This window comes from Colobus angolensis, unplaced genomic scaffold (genome assembly GCF_000951035.1).
Source record: "Colobus angolensis palliatus isolate OR3802 unplaced genomic scaffold, Cang.pa_1.0 Scaffold424, whole genome shotgun sequence".
NCBI classification, from domain to species: domain Eukaryota; kingdom Metazoa; phylum Chordata; class Mammalia; order Primates; family Cercopithecidae; genus Colobus; species Colobus angolensis.
This window is the reverse complement of record NW_012117644.1, coordinates 1,325,398-1,350,307: the sequence shown is the minus strand read 5'-3', so window position 1 is coordinate 1,350,307 and position 24,910 is coordinate 1,325,398. Positions and strand designations below refer to the sequence as shown.

At 43.8% G+C, this 24,910-nt stretch overlaps 1 protein-coding gene across 1 annotated transcript in view; it reads left to right on the top strand.

The window, feature by feature from the left end:
* LOC105522316 (caseinolytic peptidase B protein homolog) overlaps positions 1-24,910 on the top strand; it is an 80,525-nt gene that overhangs the window by 8,981 nt on the left and 46,634 nt on the right. Inside the window, exon 2 of the mRNA XM_011956815.1 lies at positions 5,074-5,202. The gene's annotated coding sequence lies outside the window, so the exon portion shown is untranslated. The remainder of the gene's footprint in view (positions 1-5,073; positions 5,203-24,910) is intronic.

The window sequence follows — 24,910 nt, the reverse complement described above, 5'->3', positions numbered from 1 at the left end:
AAGTGCTCTGCTTCTAACTGGTGCCATGATGTCTCAGCAGGGTTTTAATTTGTGTAGTCTTCAGTGAGAGGAAGCTGAGAGGCCAGAGACTTCTTCCTAGAGACTCTTGATAAGAAGTTAGCTTAGTCCCTGAGCTTCAGGTTGTATTATTCAACCCTGAGTTATGTAAGGCTTGGGCCTGTGGGCATTGGCAGAAGCTGCACAGTACAGAAGATAGAGCAGAGGCCATGGAGCCACTCAGACTTAGGGTCTAGTCCTAGCCTACACTGACCAGCATTGCAAGTTGAGCAGGCCACCTAACCTCTTTAAGCCTGTATTTCCTCATCTGTTCAATAGAGATGATAGTACTTGAACTGTCGGCCCTACATGGATTGTCATGAGGATGAGGGAATGATTGCCTTGAAGTGCTCCCTACACTTTAAAACATGATACAAACATAAGGGGTTATTCTCTTATTTGTCTTATTAGTCATAGAGGTTCCCTCTCATGGAAACATGTTCACATCTTTAAAGGCAAGGGCACTGCTAGACATTCCATAACATTAGATGGCACCGGCTCCTGGGAGTGGCCAGTAGAGGCCGAGAGGAACTCAAAGCTAGGATTGCCTTTCCCTGCAGAAGTGAACAGTAAATAAAGCTTTTGTTATCTAGAGACCACTGCAGGATTTTAACGAGGGTTCGGCGGTCAAAAAGAAACTGCTGAGTGACACCCAGTGAAACAGATGGCTTTTAACTCAGAACTCCATTCTCATGCTCACTGTGCCCTCCCACCCTCCCTCTCCTCCCCTCACTCTCCTCCCCTCCCCTCCCTCCCTTCCTTCCTTTTTTCTTTTTCTTTTTCTTTTTTCTTTCTTTCTTTCTTTTTTTTTTTTTTTTTGAGACAGGGTCTGGCTCTGTCACCCAGGCTGGAGTGCAGTGGCATGATCTTGGCTCACTGCAATCTCTGTCTCCCTGGCTCAAGTGATCCTCCTACCTCAGCCTCCCGAGTAGCTGGGACTACAGGCATGCGCCACCACGCCCAGCTAATTTTTGTATTTTTTTGTAGAGTTGGTGTTTCGCCATGTTGCCCAAGGTGGTCTCAAACTTCTGAGCTCAAGTGATCTGCCCCCCTCGGCCTCCTAAAGTTCTGGGATTATAGGCATGAGCCACTGTGCCCACCTCACTGTGCCTTTCTGACAGGAGAAGTAATATGCAAGATTCCTCAAATGAAGCCTTTTTTCACAGGAAAAAAATACACTTTTGGAAGCCCATGATGAGATAATAACGAACATTTATTGAGAGCTACTATATGCTAGGCACTGTACCCAGCCCCTTTATTCATAGTGTCTCATTTAATCCTTACAACCTCCCATGAAGGCGCTACTATTATTATCCCCACATATAGATAAAGGAGCCTGGCACAGAGAGGTTCAGTAAATTGCCCAAGATTACACAGTCAGTAAGTTCAGAACTGGGATTGAAACATAAGTGGTCTGACTCCAGAGCCCCACCAAATACTGCTGACTGGTATTACTTTTATTTTTATTGTTCTAAAACCAAAGATAATATGAAGACCTTGTTTATGTTTTATGTATTTATTTGTTGATTCAACAAGTATTTGTCGAGCACATACTTACAGCCATACACTGCTGGGCAATGGAGAAGGTAGTCACACTTCCTGTCTTCATTGAGTTTTTTGTCTAGTGGGGAATTGTCAAGTAAGCAGGTGCTTGCAATAGAATGTAATAAATACTAGAATTAGGAGATGCCTAAGTTGCTAGAGGAGCTCTAAGGAGCAATAACTACCTCAAACGTAGGAGGAATCACTGGAGAAAGTGACTTCTAATCAGAGGCCTAGCGGTGTACTGCAGTTAGCCAACTGAGGTAATGGGAGAGGGGAAGATGTTCCAGGTAGTAGAATAGTATTTACAAAAGCTCAGAGACAAGAAAGAGCATTAGAAAGGTGATGATGAGAGATGAGACCTAGGTGAGCAGTGAGCCTCCTCTGGACATTCCTTATTAGCTGGGCTATGACACCAGCACTCTCCTGACGTTTGCGCCAGAATAGCCCCAGCTGTGTTCCTGAAGTTCGTCTGCTGTTTATGGTAAGCACCCTGAGTATAGCTCTGTCATTGCACGTGTGAAATTGTATTATCATTTGTCTGCTCAGTGGTCTGATTCTTGCATTAGGATGTTAGCTTCTGAAAGTCAGGAACTGTGTCTTATTTATTATTATATCTCCAGGAACTACCACCATGCATTGGTGCTCATTAAATGTTGTTTGTTGAATAAGTGATGTGTTTTCTTTGTAAAATAGATTACACCTTTCTTGCTTCCTTGAGCCAACTATCACTTTTTGTCAGGTTCATCATTATATCCAGCAGTTAATGTCGTATGTGGCAGTTCAGTGATGCCCTTAGGGTCTTTTGAGGTGCTGTACTCTGAATTCCTTTTTCAGCTTTTCATTGTCCTGTTCTTTTCCCTGCCTGCCTGGCCAATGCTTGATTGTAATCAATCTGCTTGGTTCTGTAGCATCCTCCCTGGCCTTCTTATTTCCTTCTCCTAATCTGCAGTGGACTGGAAATAAGATCACCTAGCATGATTTGATAAGACTGTAACTAAGGGCTAGTAATCTCTGACTGAGGTCCTAAAGGGATCTCTTATGGGAAAAGTGTAGATGCCATTGCACGTGGGACTTGTATGTTAGAGGCCTTTTAACTTCCTGTTCTTCCTGCTCCAGGAAAGGTCAGATAACACTCCTGGGGCAGGAGCAGGGGGTTCATCAGTCTGGAGAGGCCATGTCAGGAGTAGAAGGCTCATTGACCACTGATTCTATAAACCACAAGAAACTGTTGTCTGTTTTCCAGCTGCACATTCCACCAACTTTATTTTGGCCAAATATTTGAAATGCTTCCATCCACACTAGCTTATTTGAGTGCTAGCTACAAACCTTAGACCATTTTCTTAAGGGCAAATTCTGCAGAGAGTGTGTTTGCACCTTCACCCAAACAGGAAAACAGGATGGAATAAGAGCCAAGGCTGGGACCAGGACATCTGGGCTCTACTTTTTTCTTGGTCTCTGATTTCCTCATTTGGAAACTGAGGGTGACATTATGATATGTGAGAAAGAGTGAGGACAACCACTTATTAGCTATGTGACCTCTGAGCCTCCGTTTCCTCATCTACAAAATGGGAATAATAATTACCTACTGTGTAAGGTAATTGTGAGAATTAAGTAAGATTAACTGTGTCAAGTGACCATGTCAGGTATAGAGTAGAAGGTCAGTGAGTGAAATCTATTAATATGGCCAGGTGCAATGGCTCATGCCTGTAATCCCGGCTCTTTGGGAGGCTGAGGCGAGTAGATCACTTGAGGTCAGGATTTCGAGACGAGCCTGGCCAACATGGCGAAACCCCATCTCTACTAAAAATACAAAAATTAGCCGGGTGTGGTGTCAGGTCCCTGTAATCCCAGCTACTCAGGAGGCTAAGGCAGAGAAACCTTGAACCCAGGTAGGGGCTGCAGTAAGCCAGATGGCGCCACTGCCCTCCAGCCTGGGTGATAGATCAAAACTCCATTAAAAAAAAAAAATCTATTAGTATTAGGAAGAGGCATGGCAGTCTTCTGGCTGTTGGAACTTTATATAGGATGTTGAGTATTGCGCGGTGGGGAGAAGCATAGACTCCATTCCAAGACCACTTGAAAAAGAATGGTTTAGGAATTGTCTGGTGCTTTTGACTACATAGGTAAGGTTGCCTCTTGACTGAGTGTACCCCTTTATCCAGTGAGAGGTAAGAGGAACCTGTCCTCTGCAGATGCTGTGCTGTGGACTCAAGGAGAAGAGAAGTACAGGTAGTCAGGACCCAAATTCTACCCCTACAAACTCAGCTCAGGAGGGAATGTAAGACAGTTGCCTGGATAACTTCCACATGGGGGCTAGAAAGAAGCTCTGTCGCCTGAGCAGGGGAGAGAGTGCTCTGTGGGATCTCATTTCCCAAGGGAGGGCCCCAGAGGTGGGGTAACGTTCTAATTTATTGTCCAAACTGGAACTGTCTATAACAACAGACGAAAACCAAGACCACCCTGGGTAAACAGGGTGTGTGAAGTCACCCAACCCCAGAGAGTCTTGGAAGAGTGATGGACTGGTTTTGTATTATTTTGTATCAAATCAGAGTGAGAAAATCACAAATATTAGCACTAGAGTGAGCCTGGGGGATTTTGGTTCTTTGACCACATGAAATGCAAAAAAAAATGTTTACATTTTTTTTGAAATGTAATTATTATTAAGGGTAAAAATGCAGATTACAAAATTGCATTTACAGTAAATTCCAATTTTGTAGGGGATACACACACACATGAAATTTGGAAGAACATATATCAAAATCTGACATGTAGTTTCTCAAGTCACTGAGATATCGGTCCCTTTTCTTCTTTGTACTTTTCTCTGATTTTAAAAATTTAATTGCTTTTATAAATTTTTTAAGTTTTAAAAAATTAAAACCACTTACTTACTAGAATGTAAACATTTTCAGAGCGGAGAGGTGTATTAACCTTCTGCTAAAACAGCCTCTGTCTGCTGCCCCACTCTTCCCTTATCCTACCCCAACCTGTTTTCTTTACCTGCATAACTTCTCTTCATCCTTTAAGACTCCTGTCTTCTGGGATCCTCTCTTCATGCCCAAGTTGAGCTAAACTGTCCTGTGGCATTCTGGTATATTCTTCTGTTATACCTGTAACAGAGCATTTATCTCAAACAGTTCTATAAACATCTCGTTATTGTCTGCCTCCCTCATCAGTTAGGTCAGGGACCTTATCTGATCTATTTCATGTCCCCAGGATGAATCCTAACACATAACAGATGTCAGTAAACACTGTGGAACTAACTGGCCTCTGTTTTGCCTCTTCTTACCCAGCACAGGTGGCCAGGAACATAGTAAGTGCCATTTTATGCTTAGTGAGTAGGTAGATGAGTGAGTGAGTGAGTGAGTGAGTGAGTGAGTGAGTGAGTGAATTAAAATGCCACGAGAAAACAGGTGAGATTGGTGACTCATGCTGTCATTGCTAATGGAAGAGTTTGTGTTGCTGTCTCCCCAGTCCTGATCACCCGAGAGGATGACTTCAACAACCGGCTGAACAACCGCGCCAGTTTCAAGGGCTGCACAGCCTTGCACTATGCTGTGCTTGCTGATGACTACCGCACTGTCAAGGAGCTGCTTGATGGAGGTGAGAACAGAGGTAGAGGAAGGGTGGGGTGGGGGAGGTGGAGGAGGAGTGCAGTGGGGTTTGGCAGGGGGAGAGAGTACTTGGCAGCCTCTCTATTCTGGAAATAACATACTTCCCCAGAGCCCTGTTATCCTCCCAGAGCTAGGGATGCCTTGAGAGCAGCTTTGCTTGCTGAGAGTGGCAGTGCACACATGTGGTTTGCCCTCCTGTGGCTGATGTGTGTTCTCTGCCTACATGTGTGTGTGATGCACCATGCCATCCTGCCTGTGTATGCTATGAGAGTTTTTTGGATTGCTGCTACCACTAAAAGTGTTCTCTCTTCTCCCCCATGACCTCCAAAGCAGAGCTAATGAAACAAAGGAGAGGCTCTTTAAATCCCTACTAACCCAGGTCACAAAGACACCCTCTTTGGTCCCACCCCAGTCTCAGGCCCCTTTCATTACTCTGGGTCATGGCACCCTATTCTTTTCCGTCATTACAGTTGTCACAACCTGAAATTGTTTTTGTTTGTTCAATAGCCTTCTCCCTAGCTTGTCTCTGAGCTTCTAAAAGGCAAGAACCATGGCTGACTGGTTCAAGTGTCCCCAGCATCTACTATAGTACTTGGCACTTAGTAATCACTGAATAAATATTTGTTGAATAATGAATACCCTCCCTATGGAGAACATCAGTTAATTGGAGGGACAATATATGCCGTCCCCAGACTAAGGCTGGGCAAGTCCTGTCCAAGTCTGGTAGTGTTACCTTCCAGACACATCCCAGGCACTTTGTTTCCCACTTCCCTATGTCCCATTCTGGCCTCTCCTTGGGAGAGGGTGGGAAGCAACTTGCCAGGATGTGTGGGGCACAGACCCCTGAGTGAGTGCATAGTACATGACTGTCTGTTCATGCCCCCTCTGCTGCTTTTTGAGGGCCAGGGATCCTCTCTTGGGGCTAGACCCCATGATCTTCCTTGTTGGGATCATTCTTCATAGAACCTGAGCACTGGAAAGGTCCTCAAAGGTCCCTGGGCCACTCTGATGGTTGCCTGCCTCTCTGCCAGCAGAACCCTCTCCAACAGCTGGCTAGCTGACATTTTTCAGAGACAGAAGGAACCCTCCTTCTTCCCCAGAGAGTTAATCCTATTTTACTTCATCCTTGACTGGTTGAAACATCTTTTTTTTGTTTGTTTGTTTTGTTTTTGTTTTTGAGACATGGAGTTTTGCTTTTGTTGCCCAGGCTGGAGTGCAATGGCACAATCTCGGCTCACCACAACCTCTGCCTCCCGGGTTCAAGCAATTCTCCTACCTCAGTCTCCCAAGTAGCTGGGATTACCAGCATGTGCCACCACACTTGGCTAATTTTGTATTTTTAGTAGAGACAGGGTTTCTCCACGTTGGTCTTGAACTCCCAACCTCAGGTGATCCACCCATCTCAGCCTCCCAAAGTGCTGGGTTTACAGGCATGAGCCACTGCGCCCGGCGTGGTTGAAACATCTTTTTAATGAGCTGTAGTCTTCTTTATAACTTATGTCTTTTGCTACCTAATCACTTTTCCAAATACCAGTCTTCAAAGAAAGTTCTTTTAGTCCCAGAGCTTTTGCCTCCGCAGGTCCAGCATCCCCAGATCATCTTCTGATTGGCTTCTGGGGACTTCCCAGGAACATATAATCTTGCCACTTTCTGTCAGCCACAGCCATGCTAGCTTAAAACCCAGGCCTGGCCTGTATCCCCAAGCCTACAAGGGACCTGCCCCAGAGCAGCCAGAATATGCTTTGGTCTGGGGCACAGCCACTGAAGGGCAGGACCACTTGTGGATGTGGCAGCAGTGCTTGGGATGACTGATGCTTCTGCAGCGAGAACTTGCTGCTCTCAGAAGCAGAGACTTAGAAAACGTCCCCAAGCAGAATGCTTCTTCCTTTGTCCGTTGGAAAGCTCTGTGGCAAGACATTTATAGCTAAGATTTGGAGTGTTCACCAAGGACATTCTCTCTGCCGTGCCTTAAAATCAGTCAATACTCCCAGCTATTGTCCAGTAGTTTACATTCTCTGCTTCCCCCAACCCCCAGACAGAGAATTCACTTTATAAGGAGCCCCTCTTCCTAGCCTTCTAGATCGAACACCTTTGAAATGAAAAGACGAGGGCCTTTTATGAAACTCCCTCTGTCCTCACCCCCCAGGCCAAGGCTGGCCCTTTGAGCCGTTCCAGGGCCATGGTTCCTGCCTGTTGACTTGGAACAGATGCCCTTAGCCCCCACCTTTACATTTCTCCCACCTGCCTTTTTAGCCAGCATCCATTTACACCCCCTGCCCTAGCCTCCCAGCCTCAAGGGCCAAAACCGTTAACCCACTATTTCTCCCTCCCAACCCTGAACAAGTTGCCGTCACTCAGGGCCGGCAGACTGCCAGCTTCTGACCTCCCTTCCCCCTGACCTCCCTTGGTCTGCCTGTGTGTGTGACCAGCCAACTGAGAGGCAGGATCCTGCTCTATCATTCTAGGGGCTGTTGCCAGTAATATTTCCAGAGTCTTTTGACCTCACCTGACCCTCTCCAAAGGGTTTCAGGAAAGGCAAGGGAGCCTACCTTCCTGCCCATCTGGCTGGCCTTTTTTTTTTTGAGACAGAGTTTTGCTGTTATTGCCCAGGCTGGAGTGCAGTGGCATGATCTCGGCTCACTGAAACCTCTACCTTCAAGCAATTCTCTTACCTCCAGCCTCCCAAGTAGCTGGGATTACAGGCGTGTGCCACCATACCCAGCTAATTTTGTGTTTTTTTAGTGGATGTGGGGTTTCTCCATGTTGGTCAGGCTGGGTCTCAAACTCCCAACCTCAGGTGATCTGCCCGCCTGGGCCTCCCAAAGTGCTGGGATTACAGGCATGAGCCACCGCGCCCAGCCCCATCTGGTTTTCTTAGGCTGTGCTTGCCACCAGCTTTGCTGCAGTAACTAAAGGGAGATTCTGTGAGATCCAAAGCAGGCCTAAATACAGAGGCCAGCCTGTGCTCACAGGGCCCACACAGAACAGTTAAATTACTTAGTCCTCTAGGATTTAGGGTCCCTAGACCTTAGAGGGTTAGAGCTAGAAGAGTCAGCTGCTCTTGCTGTCTGACCAGAAGTCCCCATTTGAGCTGGGAGGAAGTTCAGACAGAAGCATCAGGCTGATAATGTGGAAAGCTCTCTGGCCCATTAGAAGGTGGCATGGAGTAACAGAAAAGGAACCTTAGGCTTCAGAATCAGGCCAACCCAGGTTTGAATCCCAGGTCCCCCACCTATTAGCTGTGTTGCCTTGGACATGTTTCCTTAATTCTCTAAGCCTCAGTTTTCGTACATCTAAAATAACACCTGTTTCACAAGGATAGCATGAGGATTGGTGGTATTTTTTATGAAAGCCCCTGGCAGGCACATGGTAGGTGCCCTGTTATAAGTAGTTACCGTTGTGACATGTGTAAAGAACACAAACTCTCATTCTGGCAGCTGTAATTCCATTCCTCCCCAATAGGGAACCTTTACTCCTACATTAAGGCCTCTTAATTCTGTCTCTACCTACAACATTCCTATCCTGCCTAAAGTGCCATCATGTTCCCTCCTTTCTTATCTGAATCCTCAGACTCTTCAAGGCCTCCCTCTCTTAGGAAGCCCTTCTTGGTCGTCTGGTCTGCTCTGATACTTCCTCCTCCAAACTTGTATAGCGTTGTACAGCTTAGCACAGACTGCTTAACATCGCCTCATTTTCAGGAGACGCTGTGGCATAGTGAAAAAGAAACAAGCTTTGAAGTCAGACCTGGGTTTAAATCTCAGCCCTGTCAAGTGACCCTCGGCAAGACACTTGCCACCTCTGAGACCATGGGCCTCAGGGAATCCTAAGACAGATCAGGCAAACTGTCACTGACCCTGAGAGGCTCTCACACTGTCAGAGGAGACAGATGTGGAAACAGGCCATGATAATGGGGTAGGTGCTCTGACAGGCGACTGGACAAGGGACTCTGGGGACGAACAGGGGGAAATGCTGTATTCTGCCTGGTAATCAGAGAGGTGGAATCAGTTACAGAAAGCTTCCCAGAGGAGGGCGTGCTTAAGCCTTATCAGGAAGGATAATGGGAGTTTGCTAGAGTTCTCCAGAAGGGTTTTGAGTTAACTAGTGCCAGTCTTCTATTCTCAACCACCACAGAAAGGTACAGAGACCCGTTTTTTTTTTTTTTTTACCTTGGAAGATGCTGCTTTTGCCTGTATTGGTGGCTTATCAGCAGGAAGGCTCTGCTTCAGCACTTGAATGCAGGTGTGGTTGGAGGGAGGGAGGAAGATGGGGAAGAGGCAGTAGGACTAGAAAGAGGAGTGATCAGGGAAGGTGGCTGGAGTCTCATACTTCAAGTTCCTGAAGATGACTCATCTTGATATTTCCAGGACCGTTAAGTTGCTTTGGCAACCAGGTCCTTTCAGGAATGTGATCCCACTGGCAGATCCATCTTCCTAAAACATATCTGTAATCATGGCAGTTTTTCTTGACCAAGATTCTTCCAGAGAATTGAGCCCTCATTCTCCAAGGCATCCATTGTACACAGGAATTAACGTCTCTTCCAGGCATCTAAAATGGTACTAGCTATATATATACACCTTTGGAAGCATTGAGAAAATCACGAGTCAAATATTTTTTTGTATATGCTTCAAAGGAGAACCCCCAGCTAAGAGAGGTTGCAAGGGAAGGGCATGAATATTGGAGTCAGGATCTTGGGACCAGCCCTGCCGTTTAATAGCTATGTGATCTAGGGCAAATTACTGACTGTTCTGAAGTTCTTTTTCCTCATCTGGAAATGGGGGTGTTGCCACCTACCTCCTAAGGATTTGTAAGGATTAGGACATATGTACTTCTACAGAGTAGGTACTTTTTGTATAGTCTCTGTTATTATTAACTTTAGAAACACTCAGTGCTCACTCGTTTAAAAAAAAAATCGTAACCATACTAATGTTTTTAACTGGTTTTAGAGTTGCTCTAGTCTGACCCTCGCCTACCTTTTCCCCCTATTGGAGCCCTAATACTCCAGCTACACTGTGTTCCCACCTTGGTGCCTTTATTCTCGTAGTTCGTTCGGCCTCTCTTTTCCCTTTAAGACCATTTCTCATGCTGGTGGAATTCTTTTTACCAGTCAGTCCCCAGCCTCATGCCACCTTCCTTCTGAAATCTTTCCTGTTCCCTGGATTTGGGTCCAGTCTCACTTACTAGACCAAGGTAGATGAAGGCCTGTGTCTTTTTTTGTCTCCATCTCCTTTGCTACAATGCCCTGCATGTGGTTTAGTATGTTTTTGGATTGGATGCAGTGATAAATCTCCAAAACCACTGTAGGTTTTCTTTTGGGAATTGTGGTGCTTTACTTTTTGGTCTACTCTTTGCTGATCCCCTTCCCCAACTCTTAATTTCCTAATGTGTCTGACTTTTTAGAGCTTCACTTATGAGCCACCTCCTCCTGGCTACCTTCCTTCTCCTTATAGTCATAATACCACTTCCTTTTCAGTCACTGGTGCTCTCATTTCAGAAACCCTTGGGCTTTAATGAAACCTAATACTTCCCCTGGGGCCTCTCTCAGCCTCCTTCACACCTACTTTAGTGAATCCTCCTTGCCCCTATCTCCAAGTCTGTCCTCAATTATCAGTGTTAACCAGCCGTCATCAAATGAGTCCTTAAATTCCCCACCATCCCTGCCTGAGGCAAAGATCCTTTCCAGTGGGGCCATCACCTTTAACAGCCTCTTGGCTTGTTGTCAGGACCCAAAACTTAGAGTTCCACTTCTTGTTCCACTTCACTGTCTGTCCATCTGGTGGCACTGCCTGATGTGGAGGGAATCAGCTCTGCCTCAGGCTGTCTGTCCTCTGTTGAAGCTCCACACTCTGATTCCCTCCAGCAATACAGAGAAGGGGAATGAGCACTGGGTGAAGTATCAGATGTTCTGGCTCTGCCACCAATAAATCCTTTCACCTTTAGGCATATCCTTTCTCCTCCTCAGTAAAATAAAGAAGTTAGGATAGCAGATCCCAAGGATGCCTTCCAGCTCCAGCATTCTTTCACTTACCAAGCACTTACTGAGCATCTCTGCTGCCACAAGCCCTGCCCTAGGCGCCAAGGAAACAAAGATGATCCAGACATGATTTTTGCACTTAAGTAACTCACAGTTCGGTGAGAAAACCAGACATTTTAACCAAGAATTGCTATCTGGTGTATTAATGGAGATCTGTAGAAGGTGCTGTGAGATCACAAAGAAAAGACCTTTTAAATCTTTAAGAGGGCAGGGAAAGCATGATGTAGGAGATGGTGTTCACACCAAGTCTTGAGAGATGAATGCAAGTGTACAGGTGGATGAGGTAGGAAGGCGGAGGGAGCAGCATGTTCAAAGGCATGGAGTATGAAGCAGCATACTTTACTCAGAATATTGCGGGTAGTTCAGAAGAGCTGGAGGGTATCAGAGGGCAAGAAAGCTGGAGCTGATATTGAAGGTCACTAATGTAAGCTATGCTGAGAAGACTGGACTTATCCTGCAATGGAAAATCATTAAGATATAGAGGAGGACTAGGATAGGCTTTATGTTTAATGTGAAAGATGATTTAGGCGTTTCTAAAATGTTTATCAGTAGCTGAATGGATGAATAAATTGTGGGATGGTCACACAATGGAATAATATATAATGGGATTGAGTGAACTCTTGCTCTGTACTATAGCACAAACTCACATCAGGTCACAAGCCAAACATAGAAGAGTGCTTACTGTATGCCTGCATTTAAAGTCCAAAATAGAGAAAACTAATCAATGGCATAAGAAGTCAAGGTAGTCCTTAACCTTGAGAGTGTGGGTAGTGACTGGGAGAGGCCATGAGGGGATCTCTGGGATGCTGTAATGTTACTTCTTTATGTAGATGCTGGTTATGTGGGTGTGTCCATTTTGTGAAAATTGAGTTGTATCTTTATGTACTTTTTGCGCTTTTCTTTATATGTTACACTTGAAACAGGTTTTAAAAAATGAGGGGAGGCTGGGCGCACTGTCTCATGTCTGTAATCCCAGCACTTTGGGAGGCTGAGGTGGGTGGATCACCTGAGGTCAGGAGTTCAAGACCAGCCTGGCCAACATGGTGAAACCGTGTCTCTACTAAAAATACAAAAATTAGCCAGGCATGATAGCAGGTGCCTGTAATCCCAGCTACTTGAGAGGCTGAGGCAGGAGAAGAATCACTTGAACCTGAGAGGTGGAGGTTGCAGTGAGCCAAGATCATGCCATTGCACTCCAGCCTGGGCGACAAGAGCAAAACTCCGATTCAAAAAGGAAAAGAAAAATTATATTTTTAAAGGCATGCAAAATATAGCCCCAAATTTGTCATTAATTTCTGTAGGCATAAAATTACTCTAACTAGTTGCTATAAAAGTTTCCAGATACTTACTGTTTGTATTTATCCCATCAAAAACTGGCGGCAAAGTTCACTGTCTGTCACCACCCTTAAAACATCACTGCTCTGCTGGTAGTCCCAGGCAGAAAGGGGAGACAAATGAGCAAAATAGAGCCTCTGCCCTCAACTAGCTTAAAGTCCAGTACTCAAGACATTCTGACACACATATAGTCACACTGTGTGACAGAGAGGTCAGAGCACTGCCATTATGATGTAGACATCAGGGACTGTGATCCACCCCAGTTCTGCTACATCTCACCCTTCTCTAACATGACCCTTCTCTAACATCACTTTTTTCCTCTATAAAATGAAGAAATTGTGTCAGGTGATTGAATACTAAAGGTTTCTTCTTCTTGTTTGGATTCAAATGTTAAAGGCCCTCAATGTTAGCAGTTATCTGGGGGAGGGATGGGGAGAGATTGCTAATGGGTACAAGGTTTCTTTTGGAGATGATGAAAATATTCTAAAATTAGATTATGGTGATGGTGCACAACTCTCTAAGTATACGAGAAACCTCCTCTAAATTGTATACTTTAAATGGGTGAACTTTATGGTATGTAAATTACATCTCAGTAAAGCTATTAAAAAAGAAAAGAAGAAAAAAATCCTCCATGCCTCTCAGAACCAGAAAATCTTGTCTTGGATGTCTGACTTGTTGCCTGAAAGCAGGCTGGAAAGCCTGGAGGACGGGAGCGACCCCACAGCTAGTGTGGTAGAGGAGATGAGCCCCTCTGTTGTATGAACAGTTTCCTTTTAAAGAATATCATTTAAAAATCTGTAAACTTCTCTCTTCCCTTCCTTTTTATTGATTTCCTGTTATTATTTTAACAAATATTTATTGCATCCTTGTAAAGCTTAAAAGTCTGGTACAATATAGATGTTAGGCAAATAGTTACAAAATTACCAGCTAATTATTAGCTAAATTGATAGCTAATAATAAAAGTATTATTAAGGAAGAATAGAGGGTACTATAAGAGCATAATGAGACCTAATCTAGTCTGAAGAAGAATGGAGGTAGTCTTCCCTGAGCATATGGCATTTATTAGGCTGTGATTTAGCTTGAGAAAATGCTGTGGAGAGGGATGGCCATTAGTCAGTCATCCAAAGGGATCCAGCAGTCTAGTCCGGGGCATTTTGGGGAGTGGAGGAGTTCTGTGGTGTTGTATTTGTAGCCCATGTGGAAGACCAGGCCTACAAGGGGCCCTCAGTGACCTGAATCCTATCCTTAGCCCCTTACCCAGTATAGAATGAGGAACTGTCCTTGCTCACCCCAGGGAAAAGTATTTCTGTATCCTGGCTCCTGTGGACATCAAGGAGCCACTGCATAGTTGAGCTGGAGATGAGCCTGGTCACCAGAGCCCATGCTGTCCAGAGCCACTTGCCATCCAGGCCCCCGCATTTCATCAAGGCTTTAATCGGCTCCAAGCAGTCCTCATATGAGCCTGGCTGGTATCCGGCATGACCTCATCACCGCCAGTAGTGGCAGCTGGAGGCCAAGGCTCCCTTGGGTGAGGGAGAGGTCAACATCGGCTGGGCTAGGTCTGTTCTGTGTCCTACACTCTCCTCTACCTGCACTGAGCCTGGAAACAGCGCTGAGTCAGAATCAGATTTTCCAGCTGCCCTTTGACAGCCCACTCATGCCCCCTCCAGCACACGTGCTATTGGGCAGAATGCACAGATAAAGGACCACACTGCAGCTTTAAGAAAGGAGAAAGTCAGGACCTGCAAAATAGCAGCAAAAACCCCTTCCAAGGCTGAGACTGGGAATGACCAGAACCAAGTTTCCCTTCCCAAAAGGAGTTTGCTTCTAGCATTCATGTGCTGTCTTCCTCGATACAGAAGCCAGGCAATATCCAAGGAAGAACACAGCAGGGATGTTCTCTATAGGTTTGGACCACAGACTCCTTCCTGCATTTTGGAAATGAGTATTATTTAAATGTAGCCGAAGAAAGGAGCTTGCCACTTGAGAAATCCTTCAGGGACCCCCTTTGAAGTAATAGAAGCCTGTGTGGTAAAGTGCTAACTGGGGGTCAAGGGACCTGGCACGTGGTTCTGGCACTAACTCTGCCTTGCTATCAAGCAAGTCCTTCCCCCAACCTAAGCTTCAGTTTCCCCATCTGTAAAATAATATAATTGGACTACAATCTGAGACTTTCTTTCACTGTAATATTTTGTGATTCTGAATACTTGCCCACTGATCTAATTGTCTAAGTATTTGTATTTATTCAGCAACTATTAGTTATTTTCTTACAACTAACCACCATCATCCCTGTTCTTGGTTCCTCTGATACATGTTCTTAAAGCATAATATATAGTTCTATAGTTATTTCATTAATATATCTCTCCTTCACTTAACAGTGGGTTCACAGAAGGTAGGATCTGGATCTGAGGTACTGTGTTCCCAGCACCTTGCACTGTCCTTTGCACATGATAGGTGCCTAGCAAACATTTGTTGAATAATGGGTACTAGGCATGTCAGGAAATAAGAGAGAAAAAGATATAGGCACTTCCTTGAGACTACACCCTGTAGAGTGATAATTTGGTGAAAATGCCCATATGCAAACCACACTGAGAACAGTGCAGGACAGTAGATAACAGGACTTTCAATTAAGCATAAGCAAGGGCCAGAATTAACAGCTGTCATGGGGAATGAGGAGGAGAGAGACCAGTGTGGCATTATAGAAGGCTTAATGGAGGAGGTGGGACCAGAGCCAGACCCAGAAGGACAGGTAAAATTCAAACAGAGAGAGAAGGAAGGAAGCGTTTCAGGCGAGGCAGCAACAGGAGCTATCCACAGGAGCCAGGATCCACAAATACTGTGTATTATTTAGAGACCTGGAGGAAACTGGCCATGTGCTGGATTAAGGGATAGGGAGATGGGTGTGGAGGAACTTGGGGGAAGAGACAGAGGACTTGTACTTAGTTTTGTAGTCCATAGAGAGCTCCTGAAGTGATTGTCTGTTGTTTGTGTGTTTGTTTAGTGACCATTGTGACTTTTACTTTAAAAATTGCACAAGATAAAAATTTAGAGTAGTACCAGAAGACATGTAGTAGAAAGGAAGTCTCCCCTTCATAGCCCTGGTCCTCCTCAGAGGCAACCACCTAACTCTTCTCATGTATCATCCCTATTGCTGCTGTAACAAGTTATCAAAAACTTAGTAGCTTAAAACAACTCGCATTTATCTTATAGTTCTGGAGAGAAGTCTGAAATGGGTTTTGCTGGACTGAAAATGGTGTTGGCAGAGCTGTCTTCCTTTCTGGAGACTCCAGGAGAGAATCATTCCTGTCTTCCCAGCTTCTAGTGGCTGCCCACATTCTATGTCTATGCCCGCATTCTATGCACATACATATGTTAGAAATCCTGAGAACACCAATACTGCCCACCCGCCCCCCGCACCCGCCCCACATTCCAGTTAATCCTGACAGGGTTCTTTCTTGTCTTCACACATTTCATATTTGTATGTCCTTCTTCCTTAGTGACACTTCTAGCTACAAATAGTGTTGATACATTTATTTATTTACTCATTTGCCCAATCCTATAATACATCTAAAAAAGCTTCAGAACTGCTTTACCTATATGCCACTATAGAAAACAAACCTCCTTAAAGTTGCCATCCATCCTCAAAGCCAGCAATGACCAGTTAAATCTTTCTCACATTTCCTCACTCTGACACTGGCTCTTCTGCCTTCCTCTTTTACTTCTAGAAACCTTTGTGATTATATTGGGCCCACTCAGATAGTCCAGAGTAATCTCCCCATCTCAAAGTCAGCTAATTAGCAACATTAATTCTATCTGCAACCTTCATATTCCTCTAACATATTCACAGGTTCCAGGGTTCGTGGACATCTTGGGCAGGAGTGGGGGAGTTATTCTGTGTATCACACTCTCAGAGATATTTTATAAATGCTTTATTTTTAATCCTCTTTTTGAATAGTTAATGCTTGTACATAGTACAAAATTCACAAGAATTTTCAGAGAAAAGTCTACTCTCACCCCATCTCCAATCAAAGAATTGTCCAGTTTCTCCACTATATTGTTACGATCTTTTCCCTTGACGTTAGTTAGCACTCTGTAAAGAGATAGCTTTTGGTTTTCAAAATAGGGTCTTGTTCTACCACCCAAGCTAGAGTGCAGTGACACAATTACAGCACACTCCAATCTCTAATTCCTGGGCTCAAATGATCCTCCCACCTCAGGCTCCCATGTAGCTGGAGTTACAGGCATAAGCCACCTTGCCCAGCTGAGTTTTTTTTAAAAAAATTGTTTAGAGACAGAGTCTTGCTATGTTGTCCAGGCTGTGAGGAGATACTTTTTTTTTTTTTTTTTGAGATGGAGTCTCGCTCTGTCGCCCAGGCTGGAGTGCAGTGGCGCCATCTCTGCTCACTGCAAGCTCCGCCTCCCAGGTTCAAGCGATTCTCCTGCCTTAGCCTCCAGAGTAGCTGGGATTACAGGCTCCCGCCACCACGCCCAGCTAGTTTTTTTTGTATTTTTAGTAGAGACGGGGTTTCACCATGTTGGCCAGACTGGTCTTGAACTCCTGACCTCAGGTGATCCACCCACCTCAACCTCCCAAAGTGCTGGGATAACAGGCGTGAGCCACCATGCCTGGTGGGTACTTACCATTTTAATGTTGTAAAATTTGTTATAGGCTTAGTTATGTTGGGGCTACTATTGCCTCATATTTGGCCAGTATGGCACACCTGCATCTTTTTTTTTTTTAATATGTAGCATTTTCTTATTTTTCTACATAATGAAATGTCTCAGGCTCATCTTGTATCCCCCTTGCTGCTGCCCTGAAATCAGCTATTCCTTGAGGAGCCCTCGGATTTTTTTTTGTTGGTAATTGTACTAGAGAGTGAAATCTGTGTATCAAGTGTGCTCATTGCTCCTCTGTTGACAGAGCCAAGAACTATTTATATAGGTATACACGCATGTAAATACACGTATCTATTAAAATATACACATACATGTATATACATATGCACATGGATATTCTATGTTGTTTACTTTTTTCTTTACAACATAAATACACCAAGGATGATTTTTGTTTTTGTTTGTTTTAAGAAACAGCATCTAACTATGTTGCCCAGGCTGCTCTCAAACTCCTGGCCCCAAGTGATCTCATCTCAGCCTCCCGGGTAGCTGGGACTGTAAGCACAAGCTCTTCTTATGCACATACATATGTTAGAAATCCTGAGAACACCAATACTGCCCACCCCACCCCCCACCCGCCCCACATTCCATTTAATCCTGACAGGGTTCTTTCTTGTCTTCACACATTTCATATTTATATGTCCTTCTTCCTTAGTGACAATTCTAGCTACAAATAGTGTTGATACATTTATTTATTTACTCATTTGCTCAATCCTATAATACATCTAAAAAAGCTTCAGAACTGCTTTACCCATATGCCACTATAGAAAACAAACCTCCTTAAAAGTTCAGGTCAGGATTTGTTTGCAGTTCTCACCACTAGTCTATCCAAGGCTGAGAGTACATAGTAAAATACTGGGTTCCTGAGTTACTGGGGTTCTTTTTTCCCTCTTCAGTGTGTTTATGCTATTCATTTGAAATACAGTTGGGTTAATTTTTCAATTTGCTTTCAGTTTTAGGGTTTTTCTCCCCTACCTATCCTGATTGATTTAATTGTATTGTTTTAATGTGTAGAGCACTATCTCATTTCTAAAAGTCAAAGGTACCAAAAGGTATATACTCAGAGAAGTAAGCCTCTCTTCTGTATCCCTTTCAACTGTCTTCTGTCCCTCTCAGTGAGTCCTGGCCCCTTTTAAATAAATAGCTTTGTTGTTTTCTGGTTTGTCCTCCCTGTGTTTCTTTGTATAAGCAAATATTTGTGTGTCCTCTTATTTCACTTTTCTACCTACACAAAAGGTAGCATACTGTATATGTCTCTTTGCAGTTTGCTTTTTTAACTTAATAATATTTCTTTAAAATCACTTCATGTAAATTCATAGATATTCCTCATTTTTAACAGCTGCATAATACTTCATTGTATGTATATTCCATGTATTCTATATTTGGACCTTGAGATTTCCAATATTTTGCAGTTACAAATAATGCCACAATGAATAACCTTATGCATATATATTTTGGTCTTGTTGGAGGTATGCCTTTACAGTAACATCTTAGAAGTGGTATTGCTGGGTCAGAGGGTAAATACATATGTCCTCTGGTTAGCTATTACCAAGCTTCTCCTCCGTACAAGTTGTACCGTGTTACACTTCTATTAGCATCGTATGAGAGGGCTTGTTTCCTTGTAGCCTCTCCAACAGATTGTATTGTCAAACTTTTGGATTTTTGCCAATCTGAAGGTGAGAAATAGTACCTCATTGTAATTTTAGTTTGATTCTCTTATCATAAGTGAACTTGAACATCAATTCATATGTTTGACGGTCATTTTATATCTCCTTTTGTGAATTGTCTATTTGTGTCTTTTACCTACTTTTCTATAAGACTTTTGGTCTTGTTTTTCTCTTGATTTTTAAAATTTCTGTTTATTAGCCCTTTATCTGTAATGTATAGAAATATTTTCTCCTACTTTGGATTGATATGGTTTTAACACTTCCCATGTGATTCTATTATATAGCCAGGAATGAGAACCACTAGGGTTGTTTATACAAATCGGAGCTATCTTTTAAAGGAGAATGCACAGAGAGAGAAAGGAATAAGGGCTGAGGACTCGGGCTTGGGTGACACTCAGTAACTTGGAAAAGAAGAATGAAGTGCAAAGGAGATAAAGTCATGGATATTGTATATCATGGAAATCAAGGTAGAAAAGAAGGCCAGGCATGGTGGCTCTTACCCCTGCAATCCCAGCACTTTGGGAGGCTGAGGTGGACGAATGGCTTGAGCCCAGGAGTTTGATACCAGCCTGGACAACATGGCAAAACCCTGTCTCTACAAAAAAATACAAAAATTAGCTGGGTGCGGTGACATGCCTGTGGTCCCATCTACTCAGGAGGCTGAGTGGGGAGGATTGCTTGAGTCTGGGATGTGGAGGTTGCAATAAGCCGAGATTGTACTACTGCACTCCAGCCTGGGTGACAGAGTGAGACCCTGCCTCAAAAAAAATTCTTTTTAAAGGTAGAAAGAATTAAAAGGAGGCAAGATTGGTCAGCAGTATTGATTACTGCACCCATGGAGAAGAGGAAAAAGAGGTTGCTGGATGTCATAATGACATTCATAGCACAACTCTCTCTCTCAGCACAACTTCATCTGTGCTCATTCAGGCTGAAGGAAGACTCCAGATCCTTGGGCAGTGGTTTTGTCGAGTAGTATTGCCCATGACCATAGGAGGCCTCTCCTGACAAACAGAAATGGAAGGAGCATAGCCCAGCTGTGTCATAATGGGGCTATAATTATTCAGTCAGCAAGTATTTATTAAACTCCTACTGAGTGCCAATTACTGTTCTGGGCACAGGGTATCACAATAAAGACCTCATTTTTAATCTTTGCTTCTCTCTCACTACTTTCTAGTAAGTTGGAAGTTTCTCTTACCCAAGACCATTCATCTGTTTTGTCATGCATCCTCAACTCTGGGACAAACTTGGTGAAATCTTCAGAATTAATGAGGGAAAAGCATCTTGAGAAAAATGGACTCACTAGCAACAGCAAGGAGCCCTGGGTCAAAGTGGTCTTCCCGGTGTTTGTGGTCTATCCCTGTCCTCTCTCCTTCCTCCTAATCTCCCACCACCTTTCCACTTTTATTTTTGGTGATGGTTGCCTGGTGACTGTGATTGGGCATAAAAGAAGGTGCATAAACTGGAAGAGTCCTTGTTGGCAGAAGCTTCTGATTTTTCAGAAAAGCAAATGTTTTATAAGGGGGATGAGTAATTCCTTCGGCCTTGAATGAAGTAGATATCAGCAGATAAAACAGTTTCTGTTCCCAAAACCATAGCCTATAACATTTGATATTATAGTTAAAGATACTACCTCCCCCACCCCCACATTTCTGATTCTCTCCATATAGAGAAGTGCAATTAGCAAAAAATATTTCATTGGTTTCTATTGCTGTGAGTGTTCACAAAGGCAACTGTAAATAAGGCTTCCTATCTTCCTTCAGTTCAGAGTGAAAGTCTGTATATTTGAGTGCACCTCATTGCAGTGAGGTGCTGATACTTCTCATCCAAGCAGAGGACTCTACTTAACTTTGGGAATAGATGTGTAAGTGGAAGCAAAAGTCATCTCTTGATAACCCCTCTTCTCTGCCTTGCACATTAGGCTAGGATTGGTCAACAGAAGCTTAAACATCTGGTCAGCTCAGTCCTTTGGGGTGATTGGGGTTTCGTAGACAACCCATCAAGATTGATTGGCCTCATAACTGAATTAGCCAGATGTGTGGGTATTGTGTGCCCTTTCTTCAGCCTCCTTTCAATGTTGTTAGATGGAAGCAGACAGGCGATTAGCATGTTTGAAGATGATGTGTTTTTAGTGCATGAACAGAAGCTGCCGCCTTCTACGAAGACTGTGGCTGTGCCCCAGATGTCAGCAGTATGATTATGACTGCTAAATTCAGCCCAGACCCCAGGCTCGGATGCCTTGGTCTCAGCTGTCACTTGCAGGAGGGAAGACTGCAGAAGCCTAAGGACTCTGGCTCTGATAGTGCACTTTGAACTCTGCTTTATGCAGAGCCTTTCCCTCCCTACTGACAGTTGCTCCTAGCTGCTCTCTGGCCATAGAACCTGCTGCCACCTCTGAGGAGAGTCTGTGCTATACTGTGGGGATAAGGAGGAGTAGGGCTGGCCTCTTGAAAGCCCACAACTTCCAGGAAAGTCGTGAACATTTTCATTTTGGGTCTTGTCCAAAATGAAAATAGGCTAAGGATCCTCACTTCCTATGCCTGTGTCACATGCTATTCAGAGTATTATCCACCATCTAGAAAACCTCTACGTTAGGTTTGCTTTGACCACAAATGCTTGGCAGGAGTTTTTGCTTTTGTTGTTTTCCTTGCCTAACTCTGTATGTGAAGTATGTTTGAATATTCATTTCCATGGTTTTTATACCACCTCTTTCTAACCACACTGATCTACATATCTTCCTTAGAGCAAACCAGGCATTTTCATGTCTTCCATAACTTTGTTGATGCTTAATATTCCGAAGACATCTCATCCTCAATGCGTCCAAACCCATCCCTCCTCACACTTTCTTCCATGTTCTCTTTGATGAATAGTATGGTTGTCTACTGGTTGCTCAAACTAGAAAGTGTTATGTCTGATGACTTCTCCCTCATTTTCCACCAAGTCCTGTCTTTCTTAGAATTTCATCTTTAGCCCATTCTCTCCTCTGTCCCTACTTCTTTAATTCAGGCTTCATTACTCTCACCTGGACTATTATAACAGCCTTGTTGGTCTTCCTACCTCTAGGATCCCATCAAACCAGCCTCCACCTCACAAAACCATGTCACTTTCCTGCTTTAAAACCTTCAGCAGTTCCCACTGCCTATAAATTAAGCCCAGATGTTTAACCCAGCATGCAGTCACTCTGAAGTCCACCATGAATCTTCTGCCACCAGTTTCCAAGAGAGGATGAGGATGATTGTTTGCTTCGGGGTTGGGATCATCCTGTGGGCCTACCAGGAGGATGCCTGCAGCCAAGTAGGCCTGGGAGACAAGAACTGTCTCTGCCTGTGGCCCACTAAAGTGTTCACTACCTTGCATAGCTTTTCCTGCCTCCAAACCTGTCCTCATTCACTTTGCCTGGAATGTCCTTTCCCCGCTTCTCCACCTATCAGACTCCTACTTAGCCTTCAAGATCCAACTCATTTATATCTTTAATGTGTAACTTTCCATGGTTTGCCTACATGAAGTGAATCACTTCTTACTCTGTTCCCCCACAGCAATTTTAGAAGACTATTTTATTGTTTTAAAGATTGCAATTGAAACTTCAAAAAACAGAGCTTAACATGTATCTCCTCCTTACACACCCTCTTCCTCCTGCTCCTCTGATTCTGCTGCTGGTGGCCCTGACCAGATCTCTAACCTGGGATGGCCATCCAGTCTCCCTTCTGTCTACTGAGGAGGTAGGGTAGCCGGCTCCCTGTTCAACACCCCATCCACTGTTGGAAGGAATGGTTAGTAACAGTAATTGAAGGAAAAATAACAATAGTTACCATTTTTTGATAAAAGCTCTGGACTAAGGCTTTTATCTCTTTTAATACTTAAAATAACTTGCCGGGTGTGGTAGCTCACACCTGCAATCCCAGCACTTTGGGAGGCCAAGGCAGGCAGATCACGAGGTCAGGAGATCGAGACCATCCTGGCTAACACGGTGAAACCCCATCTCTACTAAAAATACAAAAAATTAGCCGGGCGTGGTGGCGGGCACCTGTAGTCCCAGCTACTGGGGAGGCTGAGGCAGGAGAATGGCATGAACCCAGGAGGCGGAGCTTGAGTGAACCGAGATCGTACCGCTGCACCCCAGCCTGGGTAACAGAGTGAGACTCTGTCTCAAAAAATAATAATAATAAAATAAAAATAACTCTGCAAGTTAGGAACTCTTATTAGCTACATTTTCCATATGCATAAACAAGGGCACCAAACAGTTCAGTAACTCAACCAAGGTTCACCAGTGAGTGGCAGAGCCATTGTGTTATTGTATCTATGATTAGGATCTCATAAGCAGAATTCCAGTGTATGTCCCCAGAGCTCTATAGGGTCTACCCTGTCCTCTGTAGGGTCTAGCATAAAATAGGTGCTCTAGTATGTTGGTTGGTTGGTTGAATGAATGAATGAATCAGCATTCTTCACATTGAACTTGCCTTCAGGCTTAAGAGGCTGGATGTCTGTAGGTTATGCCAAGAAGTATGGATTTTGTCTCATCTCCTAATGCCCAGCTGTACGCAGACATGTTCCCTCCTACTCAGTAACAAACTGCCTGGAACTCTTTCCTGGCTCATATTTACAAGAGAATGTGATAAATTCCGTATTGATCCCTCCTGTTCCACTGTAAATTTTGCAAAAGATGATTAAATAGAGCAATAGAGTCTGCAGACATTGTGGCTCAATATGTTGTGGACTGGTGTATCGACCTCCTCCATCCAAAGGCAGCCAGAGCCTATCTCTGCTGCCCCAAACCAGTAATTAAAATCCTGTGAGACTGGGATTTAAAATCCAATCATATCCCTGAATCAAGCCTTCTAGCCTCCCCGTGTGACGAGTGCAATAAGGTAACGACAGGAGCATGTTTATGTCTGTGTTGAAGCAGTCTCCATAGAGTGGGTAAGAAATGGAGACTTAGGTAGCCCTGCTGGCTAAATCATTTCACCCTGACACCACAGCCACTTGTAAGACAATCTGTAGGTACATAAACAAGTCCCAGCCAAAGACCAAAACTCAAGGTATAAGAGCAAAATGTCATGCACAAAAATCCACAAATTCTGTTTCACTGTACACTTATATTCCCACAGCCAGTAGTAGTAAGTTTAAGCAAGTAATTTGGCCTTGATTAAACGGTTACTGGCCTTTAGTAACCAAATGCATTTTTGAATGTCCACAGAAATTCTGACGTAATCTAAAGCCAGCTTTCCCTGTGCTGAGGCCTGTAATCAAAGCACAAGATACTACTGAAATAAACGTGTCCATCTCCCCTCAGCTGGATGAGGAGCTCCTTAAAAGCGAGAACAGTATCTTCTTACTCACTTTTGTATCCCTAGCACCTACCATGGTGCCAAACATATAGAAGACTCAAAAAGTATCTTTGAATGAATGGATAAGTGCATGTTAACAATTAATCTTGAAAAAAATACCTGTAAACCAGTATATAAATAGGAAACCTCCTAAGTGGTTGTCCATTTAATACTTGAACACTTCCAGTGCTGGAGAACTCAATTGCTCTTGAGGCTGCTCAGATTCTATTTTTAGATGTTCCAATGGTTAGAAATTTAGCCAACTCTGCTTCTAAGCATTTTAATATTACCCTTGATTCATGTAGAATGAATCTAATCCCACTTTAACATGATGGCCCTTGAAATATCTGAAAATGTCAGGCAGGTTCTCCTGAGCTCTTTTCTCTAGCCTAAACCCCCTACTTCCTTAAACTATTTTTCTCACGTGGCCTGTAAACCCTTTCCTGTCTGAATCACATTTCCCAAAACAATCCTCACTTTCTCTTCCAAACCTATGACTTCCTATTTATCCCACTAACTTTCATCACATTTGCTTTAGCTCTTAATGTCAATCTTCCATCGCGTGTATTTGGTACCCTTCTCACCTTAATTATATCTGCAGATTTGATGAGGAAGATGTCCCTGTGATATCCATGTCATAAGTAAACATGCTGAACAAAGACCAAGTGT